Source organism: Hyperolius riggenbachi, chromosome 9 (assembly GCF_040937935.1).
Source record: "Hyperolius riggenbachi isolate aHypRig1 chromosome 9, aHypRig1.pri, whole genome shotgun sequence".
NCBI lineage: Eukaryota > Metazoa > Chordata > Amphibia > Anura > Hyperoliidae > Hyperolius > Hyperolius riggenbachi.
Genome location: NC_090654.1, coordinates 111,975,806 through 111,990,049, shown reverse-complemented (window position 1 = coordinate 111,990,049; position 14,244 = coordinate 111,975,806). Strand labels below are relative to the sequence as shown.

The 14,244-nt window shown below is 45.8% G+C and overlaps 1 pseudogene; it reads right to left on the bottom strand.

The window, feature by feature from the left end:
• Positions 1–1,205: 1,205 nt before the first annotated feature.
• Positions 1,206–1,318, bottom strand: LOC137533714 (U2 spliceosomal RNA; annotated as a pseudogene).
• Positions 1,319–14,244: the final 12,926 nt, after the last annotated feature.

The window sequence follows — 14,244 nt, the reverse complement described above, 5'->3', positions numbered from 1 at the left end:
GTGGGGAGAGAAGACAGGAAGAAAATGATCGAGGCGCCAGCCGCGCTAATAAGGGATGCGGGAGCCTGCTTTATTCCTCCCTCCCTCCCTCCCTCTGAATGCCCACACCTGCTGTGAATTCCCCCCCCCCCCCCCGTAGGCAGTGTGTGCGGAGCAGAGCGGAGCGGTAGGTCCTCTTACCGCAATCCATGTGCATCGGCAACTAGTCTCCTGCTTCCTGTGACGTCATGGTAAACAGGAAGCAAGAGACTAGTTGCCGGTGCGCATGGATTGCGGTAAGAGGACCTACCGCTCCGCTCTGCTCCGCACACACTGCCTACGGGGGGGGGGGGGGACATTCACAGCAGGTGGGGGCACTCAGAGGGAGAGAGGGAGGGAGGAATGAAGCAGGCTCCCGCATCCCTTATTGGCGCGGCAGGCTGCATAGCTTTGTCTGCCTTTTCCTGCTGTCAGCCTGTGGTTGATTACCATTCACCTGTGTGGGAATCTGGCCTGCATGTCTGCTCCCATTGAATGACCTCAGTATAAAGGACTGCTTCCTGCAGTGCTCCATGGGCTATCATAGTCTCAGATTCAGTCTGTTTTTTTTTTTAAGCTTTCTTGGCTCTTGTTGCATGCAACAGGAGTCCCGGGTAAGCAAGGCCTTAAAGCCCATGCACGGAAAAAGCGTGAGTGCCCTAAAGCACCCCCACAAAACATGCATGGGCAGCCACGGGCCCCACAATACAGCAGGGCCCTTCCAGTGTTCCCCGAGGGGAACCTCCCCCTTTGCCTTTCGGCGCAGGGGGTTTCTTGGGTCCTGCAACACCCGAATAATAGAAGGACCCCAACCTGCCCAGTGGTTACCCAAAGGGCCTGGCAATGTGGCAACAGTGTCCACATGGTCAGTGGCTCCCCTGAGAGGGAGCTGGGGCAGGGACCGAAGTCCCCAGGGGACACGTTCCCGGTGCCAGCAAGCTGGCCCCGACCTTGCGGCCGGAGTGATAAAAATTCCGCACTCTCCCTAGCCAAAAGGCCGGGGAGCAGCGTTAGTCGGCTATGCATATGGGCAGTACAGACCAAACCACCCTACTTCCGCCTGGGATCTGCCACATCCCAGGTTTTTTCAGGTGCACCTGGAGTGCCACTTCCAGGGGCAGTACGCCTAAGCAAAGCCCTCAGCCTTTCAGCTTCGACCATGGTATAGATCCATTCCATCAGCCTCTGGGGAGTTACGACAAGAAGGGACACCCTGCCACAGTGCCATCCCTCCAGGTTCCCCCAAAAACCTCAAGAACAGATACTACACTTGATCTTAGCCAAAAGGCCGAGAAGCGATCAGATTCAGTCTGTTACTCTGTCCGAGCCTCACCTCGTTCCTAGTCCGTGTGGACTGCGCTGACTCCTGCAAAGGGGTCAGCGAGTCCTCCTAGTCTTGCTCTTGTTATCAGAAGTTGTTACTTTGCTTGTCTTGCGTCATATATTGGTTCATCGCCGATATATACGCATACTAGCACGTTTGTTATTTTCCTTGTATTCGTGTTACGTTAATACATCAGTGTCGCTGATATATACATACTCGAACTGTTTATTTCCTGTGCTCAGTCAGTTTCCAGCACGATTTGGTAGGTTGCGCGTATCGTGATGACCCGTGCTTAGCTAGTTCAGTCCTGATCCTAGTCCTGCTCCAGTTCTTAGTCAGTGTTCCTTGCTTATGTCATATATTGGTTTATCGCCGATATATACATATGTCAGTTAGTCGTTTGTAGTTCATTGATAGCTGTAATCGTAATACGCTAGGAAATCATACCTATTGTATATTTGTGTGGATTACGTCTGCCTTCTTTGAACTCTATTTCCCGACTATCCTGTCCTGTCCTTGTGAGGCACGCCACTGCTGCAATCGCATTGGCTGCCTCATTCCAGTCTGTCTTGTGTTGGACGTTTGCTGTCACTTAAGCAGTGACTAGTTAAGCAAACGTTTATTCTGTTACCTGTCTTGATTTTCGGAGATCTGGTTTATGCGCCCAGCGCTACCTTGCGCTGAGCCACTATAGTGGAAGGATTATTTGTGGCCGTTCGGATCTACGCCTGCTCTGTGCACCACATCTCCTGCTGGAGTCAGTCCTCTCCTCCACAACTGGGGATATCCTGGTTCCTTGTGCTAGTGTGTGTACCTCCTTCACGTCAGAATCCTCATTGTGTGCTGACCGTGGAGGATATACCACCAAGCGTGTCAGATCCGTTCCAGTTCTGCCAATATTTTGTCAGAACTAAAATATACCAGTTGCTGTCAGTTATATATCAGCAGCTGTCAGTTACAACTGAATGTGCAAGGTAATGTCCATGTTTCCCTATGGCTCAAGTTTAACCGTGAGCTGACCAGGAAGCTGTTATGGGGTAATGGCCATTTTTAAAATGGAGGACGGAGAATTCCACTGATCACAGTGGACAAATGGGACACAGGAGAGTAGAGATTGAGAAATAGACTACATAGGATGTACTGTAAGTATGACCTGTGTATGGTTATTTTAACTTTTTATTTTCAGTTCAGGTTCTCTTTAAAGGATCACTATCGTAAAAAAAAAGTAGGCAGTTAAAATCCGCCAGAACCTACAAGTTTTGGACTAGTCCACCTCCTCATGGGGGATTCTCATGGTTTTCTTTCTTTTCAACAGCATTTCCTGAACAGCAGTTGCAAAGTCTAACTGACAAAATAGTGTGCAAGTGAGTAGGAAGGCTGGCTAGTATCTTATTTTCTTGGCTACAGGCTTGCCACAAGGTGTTTGGGCAGGTCCCAAGTGACCCGTTCAACCTTGTCACAGCCAGGAACATTTCAGACTATTCTGGTGGCCAGAATAAAAACAGCTTCCCTGCATGTGCCCTCTCTTTCCAGTAATATGATCCTATATATCATATCATTGTATTTATTACCTCACTAGTAGACCTAAGCCCGTTTGAAAACGGGCTCTAGATCTGTGTTGAATCTCCTCCCCTCTCCTCCCCTCTCCTCCACTCCCCTTCCTTCCCTCTCACTCTCCCCGTGACCGCCGCAGTCACCTCGCATGCGCGCACCCGCCGCTCGTGCACGCCGCGCACCTGCCGCTCGTGCACGCCGCGCACCTGCAGCATGCGCGCACACCGCCCGCCCGTACTTCCTCAGCTCTCCTCAGTCTCTGCATCCCTCCCTGCACATGCGCAATAGCGCAACACATGGGACACACACACACAAACAGGAAGTGCAGTGATGGGACGCAGAGACAGTTAGGTTTTATTATAGAAGATGACTGGAAAATTCTGTACATAAGATGTCAGTGAACAGAGCTTCACAGCTGGGGGTTCTACAGAATATTCTCCAAGGGACAAGCCACAAACACATTTTCTTTGGGAAAAGACATTTGTGACAAAATAAATTCACACAATCAACAACATATTCATTACAACCATTATCCCTATAATCCCACTGCATGGGAATCTTTATTTTCTTGTATGTGTATTCATAATGCTGCATTATTGTTTCCATAGCAAGCTCCCTCCTCCCCACCCATAAACCACTTTATAAATTAATAAATAAGTTAATTAGCAAATCCTTGGTAGTGTTTATCCCACCCAATATCTCAAAGCATGAGAACTTTTTTTTTCTCATGCATGTATAAATGGATTAGCAGGACTATACTTGCATTTTAAAAATATCATTTTTTTCCCCATTACCACCTTCCAGTAACTGGAAATGCATAATAAAGTATTGGACCTGGCCGTATTCATCCAGCACATCACAAACATTGGTAGGATGTTTAATTAACCAATTAGTGAGGCTACACAGTCCTATGTGAAATACACGTGTCCTGCATGCCATTGTGACTAGAAGGGGAGGGTTTTAGACTGACAGAGCTGTCGGTGGTGTTGCAGCAATGTGTGGCGGCGGCCGGCGGAGATCTGCAATCAAGTAGTAACAGAAGAAGGTCGCAAGATAGAGGATATTGGCGTGGGACCTTTTCTGAGGATATTGGCCTGGGAACTTTTTTTAAAGGTACAGGTATTTCTTGGTTAATTTAGAATAATAAAGGACTTTATTCTTCGTTGTGTTTTTATTTCACTTAACCTTTTGTGGAAATGGGTAAGGGGTACTTTGTACCCCTATACTCATTTCTCCTGGGAGGGGGGCAGGCATCTGGGGACCCCTTTCTTAAAGGGGACTCCCAGATGCCACCATGAACCCTCCAGGGCGTCGGCCCCATCCTGGGCCACTGAAGGTAGGGAAGGGGGGAAAGCTTGGCCGCCCCTCTCACCCAGAGCCCCCCATACCATGGACCATGCCGGCTGGTATAGCTCAGGGTGCGAAGCCCCACTCGGCCGGCGCTCCGCATTCTGGCTAGCCCAGCCTGCATGGAGGACAAGGAGGGGAGCCCCCACATTGTTTTTTTTATTATTTCCCACCCTCTGAACATTAAAAAAATTAAAATATTTAAAAAGGTTTCAAAAAATGATGCCAGGGATCTTTATGCAGCCATATAGTGGCTGTATAGCGATCCCTAGCCAAAGCGTTGCGGCTCCGGAGGAGTTTCCAGAAATTCATTGCTCTTTCTTTTGATATATGTAAATGTACACTACCATTAGGTTTGCTACATTAACTGTCATTTACCGCATTTAAATGTATACTTTTTTCCTTTGAAACTTCAAAATCGAATTTATCAAAAACTATAGGGTCTTTTTGAAAAAAAAAAATCCTCTTGTTTCCACTGTTTTATTAACATATCCTGCAAATTTGGTGTTTCTAGAATGTAAGGGGGGTTTGCTATTAACTTCTAAAGGTGCCGGGTTTTTAACTACTAGCCAACCGCGTCACGCCGATGGGCGTGGCCGCGGTGGCGGCCCCAGGACCATCTAACGCTCCAACGTCAGTCTCCCAGTGGCAATCTGTACAGGTGAAACTTGAAAATTAAGACTATCGTACAAAAGTCCATTTATTTCAGTAATTCAGCTTAAAAGGTGAAACGAATACATGAAATAGGCTCGATTACAAGCAAAGCCGTCTAATTACCCCGTACAGCGGTGCGATCTGCAGCAGCGCTGTACTGGGGACAGCCGTGTGACACGGCTGTCCCCTCCATAGGCTGGGAAGTGATCGGCTGTCATTGAAGCCTATAACAGCTGATCACTAGAGTGGGGCCGAACCTCCGATTTTCGGTTCGCGAACCGGGTTCGCGAACTTCCGCGGAAGGTTCGGTTCGCGTAAAAGTTCGCGAACCGCAATAGACTTCAATGGGGATGCGAACTTTGAAAAAAAAAATTATGCTGGCCACAAAAGTGATGGAAAAGATGTTTCAAGGGGTCTAACACCTGGACCCCCAGGTGGAGGAGTGGGATACATGCCAAAAGTCCCCGGGAAAAATCTGGATTTGACGCAAAGCAGCGTTTTAAGGGCAGAAATCACATTGAATGCTAAATGACAGGCCTAAAGTGCTTTAAAACATCTTGCATGTGTATACATCAATCAGGTAGTGTAATTAAGGTACTGCTTCACACTGACACACCAAACTCACCGTGTAACGCAACAGAACAGGTATACAGTGGCGGGTTCACTGAACACAAGAGGTATGCAGTGGCGGGTGAACTGAACAGGTATACAGTGGCGGGTTCACTGAACAGAACAGGTATGCAGTGGCGGGTTCACTGAACAGAACAGGTATGCAGTGGCGGGTTCACTGAACAGAACAGGTATGCAGTGGTGGGTTCACTGAACAGAACAGGTATACAGTGGCAGGTTCACTGAACAGAACAGGTATACAGTGGCGGGTTCACTGAACACAACTGGTATGCAGTGGCGGGTTAACTGAACAGGTATACAGTGGCGGGTTCACTGAACAGAACAGGTATACAGTGGCAGGTTCACTGAACAGAACAGGTATGCAGTGGCGGGTTCACTGAACAGAACAGGTATGTAGTAGTGGGTTCACAGAACAGGTATGCAGTGGCAGGTTCACAGAAGAGGTATACAGTGGCGGGTTCACTGAACAGAACAGGTATACAGTGGCAGGTTCACAGAACAGAACAGGTATGCAGTGGCAGGTTCACTGAACAGGTATGCAGTGGCAGGTTCACTGAACAGGTATGCAGTGGTGGGTTCACTGAACAGGTATGCAGTGGTGGGTTCACAGTACAGGTATGCAGTGGTGGGTTCACAGAACAGGTATGCAGTGGTGGGTTCACTGAACAGGTATGCAGTGGCAGGTTCACTGAACAGGTATACAGTCGCGGGTTCACTGAATAGAACAGGTATGCAGTGGCAGGTTCATTGAACAGGTATGCAGTGGTGGGTTCACTGAACAGGTATGCAGTGGTGGGTTCACTGAACAGGTATGCAGTGGTGGGTTCACAGTACAGGTATGCAGTGGTGGGTTCACAGAACAGGTATGCAGTGGTGGGTTCACTGAACAGGTATGCAGTGGTGGGTTCACAGTACAGGTATGCAGTGGTGGGTTCACAGAACAGGTATGCAGCCAGGAACAAGCTAAGCCTAACTAATCTTTCCCTATGAGAGACAGTCTGCAGCAGCTCGCCCTACTCTCACTAACGCAGGCACACGAGTGAGCTTAATGGCTGTCGCTGCCTGCCTTTTATTAGGGGGGGAGTGGCTCCAGGGGCTAGTGTAGCCTAATTGGCTACACTGGGCCTGCTGACTGTGATGTAGAGGGTCAAAGTTGACCCTCATGGTGCATTATGGGGTGAACCGAACTTCCGCCAAACTTCGCCTGCGGGATGCGAACGCGAACCACTGAAGTTCGCATGGAACCGTTCGCAGGCGAACCGTTCGGCCCAACTCTACTGATCACGCTGAATGGCTGGCGGGGGGAGGGAGGGAGGGAGGATTGTAAAATAAATAAAAAAACACCAAAAAATATTACAAAATAAATCAAATAAATATTTATTCATAAACAAACAAACATCTGGGGCGATCAGACCCCACCAACAAGAAGCTCTGTTGGTGGGGAGAAAAGGGGGGAATCACTTGTGTGCTGTGTTGTGTGGCCCTGCAGCTGGGCCATAAAGCTGCAGTGGCCTAGTTTACAAAAATTGGCTTGGTCACTAGGGGGTTTTAACACTGTGGTCCTCAAGTGGTTAATCACGAATCACTATTTGTGATTACATGAGGTTATTCAACTCAAAACTGCACTCAAGTCGGATATCTGTTTCTATTTGTGATTATGATCCCTAGTCGATTCGTAAGTGGGTGGATTCGAATTCGTGATCACTCTAATACATGATTGGGGATATCCGAGGATCACTGCATGGACATAGCCAGTGACATGGCAGGGGACATGGAATGGATCAGTGCGAGCCCAGTCCTAGTTCTTTCAATGCACAAAAACACACACTAGGGGCTTGATTCACTAAACCGTGATAACTGATTTCACGTCCGCACTACCGTTTTGCGCGCGTTATAATGCACGTAACGTTTTTCACGTGCAATCATGAATTTTCGTGTGAAAATTCAAGATGCGTGCAAAAAAAAAAATCGCGATTTCGCACAAAAACATTACGCAAAACGCTAGCGCGACCGTGATATCAGTTATCACAGTTTAGTGAATCTAGCCCAAGATGTGCTGTTTAGAAGAGATGGTACAGTCTGGCAGAAACATGCACCAAGTATAGGCAGGTGCAGGGTCCAGGACATAATCAGACAGCAGCAACCTGGAATAACAAGTGCTGTCACCTGTTCTTCAGTTAAAGGAGCTTGTATGTCCTTATGACTCCAGAAATGTTTGACCTTATAACTTCAATCTTGTTTTCTCAACAATAAATATTATGTTTCTGTCATCTACAAACAGTGGTGTAGCTAAGGAGCTGTGGACCCCGATGCAAGTTTTACAATGGGGTCCCCAAGTACTCTATACATAACAATTGATACGGCACACCAAAACCTGCCAATGGCAACTACATTGTCAGAGGTGCAAGAAGGGGATGGGGAACAGTTTGTTACTGATTACTACTATTCAAAGTATCTATAGAAGGGATTCTTATGCGCATAGGACCAATAGAGAGCTAATATTGTAGTTGAGGGAGGGCCCTTAGGGGCCCCTCTGGCCCAAGGGCCCCGATGCAGTTGCAACCTCTGCAACCCCTATTGCTACGCCCCTATCTACAAAGACGTTCAGTGATGATTACTTTCATCAGCAATCAAAGGAATTAGTTGGTAAGATTTGCATGTAAAATATGTTGGTAGGATGAGGGTTAAAATATTTATTTTTTTTGATACACATGAACACAGGCTTTAATGCATCTATGTCTTTAAAAAAAGAGTGACTTAACTATACCTGAGTTTGACAGCAATATTACTTGTCCTGTCTCCAGCAGTGCAATGAAAGCATCTAATATATCAGCAATAAGTGGTCCAGCATCATACTACTCAAGACTGTCAGTGATCTCAGTGCATTTTAACCTACCAGTCATATTGATATATTTAACTCTGCTATTGAAGTGTGTTTACATTTTCTCACTACAGAGAACTTTCAGTAGGGATGAGGGTGCACAGTTTCGGGAGAAGGAAAACTGTACTTGCGTGTGTGCGAGGAGGAGGACAGGCCAGAGAATGTTTAGTTACCTGTATGACTGCTTTTTTCTGGACGATTATCCAAAAAACAGACTTTGTCAACCCCAATGCTGGTCTCCATACACGCCGTTATGGGGCAATCCCAGGCTGCTACATTTTTATACCATACATGATCCCATAATATGGGCCAAGCATGACATCAAAATGTTGCGAGACATTTCTCCCCAGGGGATTCTACTTACGTTTAATGAGTTAAAGCAGAAATATGATCTCCCTAACCGCAAGTTATTTTGTTTTTTCCAAAGTCCAAAAATTTGGGCACAAGCCCATACAATTGGAGTCTAACTGCATTAAAGCATTGCTGATTATAAGGAATCTGGGCAAACCCCTCTCAAGCACCTATTTAGAATTGTTGTTCAGCTTTGGTTACAACAGGCTCAAAGCGTATTGGGTGGAAGACCTGAGAAATATAGATAATGAAGTGTGGGACAAGGTTTTGGGTAGGTGAGAGAAAAATGCTGATCTCGTCTAAAATAGGCTCATCGAACTTAAATTCCTTCACAGGATCTTTTATACATAACAGATACGGGAAGATCATGGTATTTATACTGTGTCACCTGGTTAAGAAGGTCATGGACCCACTCCGATATGCCAACTAAGGTTGAATGGATAAATATTGTGAATAAACTTGTTTCCCTATATAAGAGGACCTACAAAAGTAGGCATTGCCCCCGTAAATTTGATAAAACATGGTCAAGGTGGTGCGGTTTGATGTTAAGCAATGCAACATTAAATATCTAATGGGTGATGGGGTACAACCCAATATGTGTGGTTCCACATTTTACAATGTCTCTAGTTGCTAGTTAGATGTGTGTACTGTGAAGCTGAGGACCCAGAGGTGGGGAATCCTGGGAACTTACAGATAAAGAAGATATTCCAATATTGTATCGCTGCCTGTACTGTATATACTATGGGGTGTATACACTCAGAAAGATAATGGAGCCACCCCCTCCCCTTCTTTTCTTAAGCCTTCCCTCCCCTTCCCACCTTTAATTTTATTTTTCTTGAACGGCTCTGAGAATGTATATAGTTGCAGTTGTTTAAAAAGTAGAAATGTACCTGTTAAAAAAAATGACTGCCTCTTGCTACTATACTGCATGCTGCACTCCATCCTCCCAGCACTTCCTGTTTCACAGAGGAAGTTCCAACTGTGAAACGGGAAGTGCAGGGAGGGTGAAGCATAGTGTGTAGCACAGCTGCAAGAATCAGTCATACAGGTGAATTAACCCTCTCTGCCCGGCCCCTTCCTCACACACATACAGGTACATAAAGTAAAAGAACCTGAAGCTCAAACCTCATGTTTGCCTCATGCGTAGGATATCCTTGGTCAGAATACAACAAATAGCTGTGAATCCGCAAATCAGCCATAGAGCATTAGTAGGCTAAAATAATAAATGTTATTGTAGCATCAAAACAGGAAGGCTAAAGTTTTACTTCTTTTGAATCTGTGCTCACTCATCCCTGGTATTGAGTGATTCAAAAGCTTTTATGGACTTTAAAAGTCTATTTGCAAATAAAATGTTCTTAATGCTGACCATCTTTTTTACCTCACTCCTAGACTGTGAGAAAAGCCGCCGCGCGTTCTGACAGCAAGGCGGCTGATTCCGCGTCCAACGCGGCGGTTTGCACGCGGAGGCGTGCATCTGGTAACATGGCAGAACGCGGAAAAGCCGCCGCATGTACTGACAGCGAGGCGGCTGGTTCCGCGTCCAGCGCGGCAGTTTGCACACAGCAGCGTGCCTCTGGTGTGGCTGAGTCTGTTAGTTCACACAGGTTTAGGAATACGCCCGCGCGCGCTGAGAGGCAGAACTTTTATGACGGCCAAGAGGGGACCAGCTGACCAGGCTGGTCAGCTGATGCCAGAGCAAGTTTCTATTGGTCCATCACTTAGAGGTGGCGCCAGAGAGCGCTACACTATATATAGTTGCTGCTGGCCAGTCACAAGTTGTCTGCCGTTGCGAACACTACGTGGAAGCACTCAGACCTTAGTCAGATCCTGCAGTGTGTTTGAACCAGGTGGACCTGGGAATTCACACTGAGCCAGATTACTTGTATTGTATTCTGTTTATGCTTAGACCAGTTCCAGGGTGTAGAGACCACGGACCTCACACCCAGACTAGGGAACCTGTGTTATCAATCTGCTTTGAAGTGATGGTCATCTGGCTGTACTACATTTGCATCTAAAGGGACTTCAGTGAATAAGCTGGGGTAATCAGACAATGGCAGAAGTGAAGTGTGGAAGTCATTGACACTTGAAACATTTACACTTCTGTTGAGGAAGAGCCTCCTGTGTGTTAAACACTATTTCGTTGTGAGGAAATTAAATTATTGGTGGAGGTGCAAACTATATCCTTATCTTTGATCAGCTAGGAAATACTGTCAACATTGGGGTTGTCACCTGTAACGTGGACTAGGGAAGTCTTTTCATGTATGTGGATGTTAGATCTCTGGAAATCCAATTATGACTGAGGATGTAATTAAATCCGTCCACACAGGCTTACAGCCTCGAGGCGAATATTTCATTATAAAAACCAGGGGACAGATACCTCAAATCAGTCCCCTCCTGACGGTAGCTGCGGCTGGTCTCCTGGCCCAAGCTAGTGGACTCCTGGTCTAACCAGAATTGTGTCCGTCCACAAAAGTCCAAGGTTCTTCTATCTGGATCCCTGTATTTTGGTAAGCAAATTGCTTGGTGTGTATTTTTGTAACTTTTACCTTTGTAACTTTTTATTTTGTTTTTTTTGTAATCTTTTGTATATATTCTGTTCTGCATTGTTCCACCTTTTTCCCTGGAATATTAAATTATTATTTAATAAGCCTGACTTCTGCTGTACTAAACTAACACTCATAGCCTAGAAGAGACTGAAGTGTAACCGTGTATAAGTTTCATGCCTAATTGTACGCTTGAGCAACACTACCGTATGAGATTGTAATTGCATTGTGTGTATGAGGCACTTCTGCGCTCGACAGCCGAGTGGGAAGTCTAACAGTATCGTTCGGAACGACTGTTATAGGTTTTGCTGCACGTCAGTGTAACTTGCATTACAAATCAGTGCCTGATTGTGCTGTGTTACTGTACAACTGTACTGTGTGTGTGAGTCCGTGGCGTTCCCGTATTCGGCCTAAGCGCAAAGCTGACCCGAATACGAAAATGCAGAGTGCACGTTGAGCCCTCGACAGCTGAGTGGACGTGTCTAGCAACGGCTAGTGGTGGCAGTGGGAAGTGTTTGAGGGGTCCCAGCCTGGTTTGTAGCTTAAATAAGGCTGTTCCCCGCTTAATCTGGTAAAACCCGCAGTCGGGAACCGTATACGCAGGCGCGCCGCGGGCCGGTTCCTGACACTAAGTTCTGTAGAGTTTTGAAATGTAGCTCTTGGGTTTATTTGCAGTTTCTTGGACCTTTGCTCAGTCTGACTTGAAGGTGATGTTGCTTGTTTGTCCTCTCCTGGAAAGGTTGGCCACTGCTTTGAATGATTTCCACTTCTGAATAATCTTTCTTGCAGCAAAATGGACTTCAAATAGGCGCGCCGCGGCGAAAAGTGAGGAGGACTGAGGAGCGCGCAGCGACGAAGACTGGGGGGAGGGGCGAAAAATGGACGTGGCCATGACATTGTATGGGCGGAGCTAACGTAATGATGTAACAGCGAGGCATAAGAAAGCAGTGTTTACGCCATGATGTGGACAAACGAGACTTTGCATCATGGGTGTGCAGAAACTGTGTGATGCTAATAGTATACCGTAACCACAAAGCAGCAAACATAGCCATCTATGACCATTAAATAATAAAAGTAACAGTTACCCCGGACACCAGAAAATAAACGCAATAGGCAACATGTCAGCACAAAATAACCGCAATGCGGGCAACATGTCAGTATAAAATAAATGCAAAGCGGGCAAACATGTCAGTATAAAATAAATGCAATGCGGGCAACATGTCAGTACAAAATAAACGCAATGTGGGCAAACATGTCAGTACAAAATAAACGCAATGCGGGCAAACATGTCAGTACAAAATAAACGCAATGCGGGCAACATGTCAGTACAAAATAAACGCAGTGCGGGCAAACATTTCACCAGAAAATAAACGCAATGCGGGCAAACATGTCAGTACAAAATAAACGCAATGCGGGCAAACATGTCAGTACAAAATAAACGCAATGCGGGCAACATATCAGTACTAAATAAACGCAATGCGGGCAGCATGTCAGTACAAAATAAACGCAATGCGGGCAAACATTTCACCAGAAAGTAAACGCAATGCGGGCAAACATTTCACCAGACAATAAACGCAATGCGGGCAAACATGTCAGTACAAAATAAACGCAATGCGGGCAAACATGTCAGTACAAAATAAACGCAATGCGGGCAACATGTCAGTACAAAATAAACGCAATGCGGGCAAACATTTCACCAGAAAAGAAACGCAATGCAGGCAAACATTTCACCAGAAAAGAAAAGCAATGCGGGCAAACATTTCACCAGAAAATTTCAAAAATTGGTTCTCGCGCCTGGAGATAATTGTCTATAAATGGACTAAATGATTAAAGGTAGCTGCAACCCTAGAAGAGATGGTATCCCCAACCACCTAAATTCAAAGGACTATATAATATTAGCTAAGGTGCGCTAATGGTACTCTTTCAGACCAATGTGGAATAAAAATAGTATTTAATTGATAAACAAACAAATACAGTTTATGCAATAAATAAATCAGTTTATGCAATAAATAAATCACATAATGCCCAGGATCCTGTTCCATACAGCATTCACACACACAGACACACTGCAATAGACTGGTGGGTGAAGAAACGTTTCACCCCCAATCGTACTCAATTGTGAACTGTTAATCAACTGTCACCTCAGCCCCAGGAGACAAACTGACGTGTTTAGCTTGTTGAAGACTATAAAGATCACTATATGGTGACCATTGGACTCCGTGTATCACAAGATGAATTGTCAGATGGAGTAAACGGCTCAAGTTCTTCTTGTAGTAAATGATTCAGTTTGCTTAAAATAAGCTGATATCAATATATGCTTCTAATACAGTTCAGACACAATGTGGATCTTACCACCTCCGTATAGATGCTGCTGTAAATTCCTCTAAACGTCCACTACGATCAGTATAGAATGTACTTGATGAGGTGTGGGAATGTCCACCTCCGTATATAGATAGTTCAGCGTGGGTAGTTTACACAGGACCGCTCGATCCAGATAGCTCCGGCTGGCAGCGTACCTGGAGAGTCTGTGCGCAATAGATTAATAAAAACGCGCTGGGTCAGCGGACCCGGTCCTGGAGCGCACGTTTCCGCGCTCCACGTGGGATGCAGAAGTCCGGCCCCCAGTTTCTGATTGGCGGTGACGTCACTCCCCTTCAGTCAATTGCTTACGCATTTCAGACGCTATACGGCGTCCTTCGTCAGAGCTGGAATATTGGGAGCGATCGGACTCTTTTATCCCCTGCGCCTTTCAGTCAGAGCTATTCCGTGAATTTCCATTGCCTTAGATGGTCAGCTATACGTCTCCATTAATGAAATACTAATAGTTACTTTCAAAATACTGAGGATATTTCAATAAACTCATTTATACACCAATCGTACTCAAGATAAAAAATAATAAAAGATTAAAAATAAACTTATATATAACAAAATCATATGCATAA